Raw genomic sequence first — 6431 nt, forward strand, 5'->3', positions numbered from 1 at the left:
AGATTTACAGGTTAGGCAGTGTCCTAGCAAAGGGTGACACAAGGTCAGACTGGAAGAGGCGAATGAATTTGTGTTTCTCACATCTTGAGGGGATGTTTAAGCCCTGAGTTACTGGATGGAAAGCAGCACAGGCATAATCATTGGCCTCCTCTTGCTGTCTTGGAATGATTTGGAAGAAAGTGTAGCCCTTCCCAGTTGGTATAAATCAGTCAGAGGCTCAGCTGTAGGGCAGAACTGGGTCTGAATCAAAAGTGGAGAAAATTACCTCAGCCCCTGAAGCACAGAGGCATAATATCACTGTCTTCAGCATCCCCAGCTGCTGGTCTTTAATGCTTCTTCTCAGTGTAAGTTTAATTACTGACCATATAACTGGGATGCTGTTAATTCTAGAAGGGCGCAAAGACCCTAATAATTAGGCACTGCAACATTCACTAGGAGCACCCTTTCCTTTGGGACTTTTGTTGAATTATGATGGTTGATTATGCAAAAGTGAAAGATAAAAAAGTCGCCTATAGTCACATAGCTGCTGTGGTTGTCTTACAGGCTGGGGTGCTGTTAGTTACTGATTACTGATGTTACAAAACCAGAGAGTAGTTTGACCAAGCGTAAATAGTTCTAGTTAATGTGACAAGAAGAGATTATGTGACTTCGATGAAATAAGGTAGACATCATATCTAAGAATCAGTAAATACACCTTCAAGTACTGGTGCTGAAGCAGGTTTCATCTGTGACCTTAAGTCTCTTGATGACACTTGTGTTTGTCTCCCTCACAGGAATAACTACTAATGTACATGTAAAGCCTAAATGCAAGGTCTAAAAAGTGTGGTGGGGGTGGGATTGGGATTAATGAAAGCCTGGCTTTGAGCACAGCCTCCAGGGCAGTGTTTCTCAGCTTTCTCAGGAAGCACCCAGCCTTCCTGAAAAATCTCCCTGGACTATCACATACCCTGTGTGGTCAGGCTGCTGAGAGTGGGAAGTAACAGACTGGCAAGGTACTTGACATTTTTGTTACACAGTACGCTTTTGCCTCACAAACTTACAACACTGCTGCTGTACTGAAAAACATTTTGTAGACCCCCTGCTGATGCCTTACAGACCACTGGTGGCTGAGGATCCTGGCCTGCTCAGTGCTGCACCACAGCATGAGGTAAGGCATTTTTCCCTGTTATTTCTTATAATAAAAGTTCACAGTTGTAAATTTCTGAGAGCATATCTTCTCAGTTCTCACATACTAGAAAATTTCTCAAGCAAAAATCTATTAACATGCTTCCAATATGTGAAAAGCTTCATTCTCCCTCAGAAAATATACTTTTCACAAGAGCTATAGCGCTGCTTTCTGTTCTCACTTCATGATGGCCTCCAGATCACACCTGATGGCTGTCTGTACTGGGATTTTGCTCATACAGTTGAAGTAGAAATAGAAATTCTGTTTCCATGTTTGATTTCCTTTAACTGAGGTAAAGTCTTATTTCCCACTAAGATATTTTGAAGGTTTTCTTGCATTGTATATTTTCTCCACTTATCTATCGCCACTTGTGGAAAATTAAAGTGTCTTCTGACAAAATAAGAAGAAAATATAAAGACAGTGGTCTGAGTTCTGCCACATGCTGCTTTGTGTTCACAGAAGACAGTACAATGAAAAAGCAATAGCGAACAGACGTAGAAAATGGCTGAGTATAAAGCTGCCTTAACTCCATGTGGCCATCCTTGCTCCCCTTAAAAAAGCAGATGAAGTTGATGAGGGAAGAGGATACTACCTACCAAAACGGCAGTTGTTCAACAGTGTATGTCAACAGCAATGTAGTATTCATTCAGATGTAAAGTGACTTCTCTCCTGTACCCATACCATATGTAACAGCTCTCTGTGTATGACTAAGCCTTGTTCTATGTAGGAGAAGTCTCAGTGTCATTAGAGTATTATCCTTGCTTTTACATTAAAAATATCTTAACTTCAGTATTCTAATTGTAATAGTTCTGGAAATCTGACTGCAGGCATCTAATCAAGAGACTTGGTTAGAATGCACAGGGAATTTGATATATGACATTTATTTTAACTGAATAGAAACTAGAACTGTAGATCTCCAGTTTAGTTGTTTTTTACCCTGTGTTTAGCTATGACAAGGGCTTACCAGTCCTTTCTTCTTTGTCTCTCACCCCATCCATTTTTTTAATATTTCATCTCATAACTATTTCTAGAATATATTCTACATATATTTTATATTTTAATCCATACCTATTTTGGGGGAGGAGACACCATGATGTTGACTACAGAGATCCCCATTTTCAAATCTCCTTATCCATCATAATTATTTAAAAGTGAGCTTCTGAGATGCATGCAAGTATTTTCAGTATCTACAGGAAATAAGCAAACCAGTGAAACAGAAGCAATTGTCTGGCATTTTAACTAATTATTAAACAAATAACCATTAAATAAACTTTGATGAAATAGAAAGTCATAGGCACATCACATACAGGACTGTAATTCTACGATATTGGTAGGATTATTTTGTTCAATAATAATTTCTGCTCAGGGTGAGTAAGGTTGAAGATCGAGATCCAGTAAAGGAATTACAAAAAATGGAAAGCAAAAATTCCAGTCAAATAAATACTTCCTTAGAGCAGGCACTTAACAGTTTGCTTTAAATATTTCTCTCCATATCAGAGAAAAATAACCCAGGTGGCAGTTTAAGCGATTTATACTTTGTGCATACTATCATATGATTTTCTAGCTCCACTTTAGAGAATGTTGCTTTTAAAATTTCCCCTATAATTCATCATCAATAATGTGCACTTTAGAAACTGAAGACAAATAAGTGCCCTCTTTTTTCTTAAAAAGAAAAAATAATAAAGGGGGGGAAGAAGAAGAAAAAAAACATATTATCTTTTTAAAAGTTGAAGTACCTCTTCAGGATGATGGCTTCAATTACTGCATGCATCGGCTTATCTCACTTTTGAGGTTTAAACTCCTGTTTACAAAGATTCACATTGCCCATTATAAAAGATTTACTCTTATACGTGCCACTCAATTTTGATCAATTCGTATTAGCATATTTGCAAAGTGCCTTAAAGTAGGAATCTATATGCTGAACATTTAGAGAAGTCAAAAGAATTTCACTTACTGATGTGCTTAAGTATGAACTGAGTTTATCTTTAAAAGCAAAATGAAGAAATAGATGTTTCAAGGGCATATTCTTTTGGACACATACACACACACGAGTTTTTCCAAGGACTGTCTGCATTCAAACCTCTCTGGTGTTCTATTTTTCTGCAGCACTGTGAGAAAGGAAGTACTATTGGAATTATATCAATCTTTGCTTCATGGAGAAAGGGTCTTAGAAACTTCTGCTTAGAAATGAACAAAGGCTAGTATCCATACTTTGGCTCCACAGTCTTGGAGGAAGGAAAAATGGCTTTTACAGGGATAACAAAAGAAATCATTCCTATGAAAATAGTGGTTCCCAGAAAAAAATACTAGACTTAAAAAATATTTATTTTAAATTTTGGCTGCCTGAGAGTGCTGGAGAACTTTCATATTTTTTTTCAGGCTTTTGGGGAGCTGAAGGATGTTGGGGGAACATTTTTAGGGTAAATGTGTGTTCTTAAAGTAGGTAATTGTGGCCTACTTGCATGGTCTCTGTGCATAAAAAGGTGCCTGAAGGAATACACCCATAAGGCCCATACCTGGGCACTTTAGTGACTTCTGTGAATTTTCAGTGTTTAGATGTGCTTAGGTGACACTGGGAAGCACTTACCATGCAGATCTTGGCCTTTATAACCTGCTTTTGTTACAGCACCCAGCCTTCAGCAGTGGTACTGGGATACTGAATGAAGGTAAGCAGCCATATGCCAATGATGCACGTGAGGCCAGCAACACATACAAATTAAATACCTTTCCAAAAAAATAGGAGTAGAGATATGAAATTAACATATGTTCACAAATGCACAGTTTAATATTCAGTAAATTTATGTAAAATTTAGTGCATATGGAATTCAGTATTTTTCTCTACTGTGATTAATTCCCAGGTAATACAGCATTATTGAGGGTCTATGATGTCTTAGCATATTGAATTCCCATCTTCTGCATGGGATTTCTCCTAAAGGAGAAGCACCAAGTTCACTGCTTCCTGCATTATCAGCCCACTGCTTGAGAAATTGAGACTACAAGTATTTTTTTCTGTCTGGATAGATTTTGTTTGAGGGGCACTCTAATCATTCTAATGCTTCAATATAAGGAAAATACCTTGAGAGAGTCAAGTGTTTGTATAGAATGAGGTATACCCTATTCTTAGCAAGCAGATTTGTTGAAGATCCTCATCTAGAGTCTCACAATAGGTATTAGAGAGAGTCAGATATTTCCAGAGAGTAATTTATCCCATCTTAAGACAGCTGTCTAAAATAAGTGGGAGGAAACAGTCTCTGGAGGTGCTTCTTTCTTCCCTTTGATTTGAAAGTCTAGAGAGCTAGCTTAGTCTAGATAACTAACTTTTAGACAGATAAAAATCAGATCAGATGACACCTGTCCTGGTTATCTCTCCTTATGTCACTCTAGATCTACTCATCTTGGCCAAAGAACAAAAAAGCCTGTCATCCAGCAGCTCCCAGACTAAGGTGAGGAACCCCTTACAATTGCTTATGCAAGGAAATTCAAATGGATAAGTGGTGTTCTTATGGAAATTAGTAGAAGTTCTCAGTAAAAAAATGCAGAGTTGATGTACAATTATTGGTTCTAGTCTAGATGTTATACGTAATGATGAGTTACCTACCAAAAATACAGAAATCACTTCTGGCCTTACTGTAAATACAATATGTGATTTTGGAAACACTGAGGACTAAGTAGCTCTTTCCCAGCACTGCAGTTGTAAACAATCACGAATGGAACTAATTCAGGAAAAGCTGGAAATATGAGCTATGTCTCCACAGAACTGAGCACTACAGCAATCATGGGTTGCACATCCCATAGGACATAGCATGGCAACCCAGATAAGGATGTCGTGACACAGATTAGGTTCATTGTCATTTCCCTCATCAGTTCAGAGCTAGACCACAATCCAAGCAATGTTTAAAACCATTTTTTTTCTCAGTTGTATCCCCTGAGATCTGCTTCTGTACTGCAGGCTTATCAGGACACACAAGGGAGCTTAAAATTTTACCCCTCACTAGTACTGATCAGGATAGTGCCTATGCAGAGCTGTGATAGTTGAATAGCCATGCAGCTCCCAGTCAAATGGAGACTAATGGAGAGAATTTCTCACAAGGACAACACAGAATTTTCTTGTCAGGGTTGTGCCCTGGTCTGGGTACACACTCCAGAAGCTTCACTGCAAAGTTAAACCTTTGAACAGATCAGCAGAACTGAGTCTGGAAACCTTGTAAGACAGGCTTTTTCACAACATTTTTCCTCCTTTCAGCTGCTCATAGAGGTCACAACATCTGCACAGAGCAAAAAACTCTTCTCAAGATATTTTGGGAACCTACCCTCTCAGAAGACAGAGAGGAAGCATGCAAAATAAAGAAAGATGTAACAATTTTACTGATCCTCCTTTAATCAAAATGTATTTATTCTGACAGTGGTTATACTAGACTGAGGTAAATCATGGGGAGTCACAAGGTCTCATTGTACTGGTCAATGAAGGGACTAACAGGTAAGAGCCTCATCTACGCAAGCCAGGTAAGAAAGCACCCATCTGCATTTAACAAAGAAAGTGGGGTGGTGTTTATCCCTGTATATACAGAAATATAGAGAGGCACAACATCTTCTGCCCATTTTGAGCCTGAATTAAGATTTAGTTTGACTATCCAGTAACATTTCCTTTCCTCTCACCTCAACAGAGTGCATGTCAGCTACGGACCAGATGAAGATTCAGATCTGTCTTCCATCCTCGACTCTGACATCAACCCTGTGCATCCCCCTTAACACACCATCATCTCATTTTTTTCCCCTGTAACACAAGAACAGTAAATAGTCATTTACAGCAAACATTTAGATCCATACATTGGAGATAACATTGTCTATGTGCAAAACATTAATTGTTGTCTGTTGTCATAACTATTTATTTATTTAAACTAGTGAGACTGTAATAACAGTTTCTCTCTTAAGAAAGCAGCTTAGCACATTGATTTCCACTTGTATGGGTTTGGGGGTTTTGCTTTTGTTGTAGCAGAACAGGTTCATGTCTTCCAGCCTTGTGGCAAACTTTATGGAAACATAAAATTTTTTATTCTTCGTAAAATTTGCCACAAGGCTGGAAGACATTCTGTTACACAAACTTCTATTTTTAAATGTTAGAAAACATAAATGTTCCAATTGTCAAAACAGATTTTCAGAATAAATTACCTGTGTGTAAAAAAAAAAAAAAAAAAGTTGAAAATCTAATTATATACTTTTGGGCAGTACCTCCTTTTTAAAGTACAAAGCGATTTGTTGTGTTCTC

The 6431-nt window shown here is 38.0% G+C and overlaps 1 long non-coding RNA gene across 1 annotated transcript; it reads left to right on the plus strand.

Annotated features, from left to right (window-relative positions):
- Positions 1-1115: 1115 nt before the first annotated feature.
- LOC148054699 (uncharacterized) lies at positions 1116-5980 on the plus strand. The gene is made up of 4 exons (XR_015706165.1): positions 1116-1147; positions 4550-4608; positions 5569-5642; positions 5830-5980. It is a non-coding gene; the product is annotated as an uncharacterized LOC148054699 (long non-coding RNA).
- The last annotated feature ends 451 nt before the right edge of the window (positions 5981-6431 follow it).

Source organism: Nipponia nippon, unplaced genomic scaffold (assembly GCF_047370975.1).
Source record: "Nipponia nippon isolate SJK-2023a ecotype South Korea unplaced genomic scaffold, ASM4737097v1 scaffold_3, whole genome shotgun sequence".
Taxonomy (NCBI): domain Eukaryota; kingdom Metazoa; phylum Chordata; class Aves; order Pelecaniformes; family Threskiornithidae; genus Nipponia; species Nipponia nippon.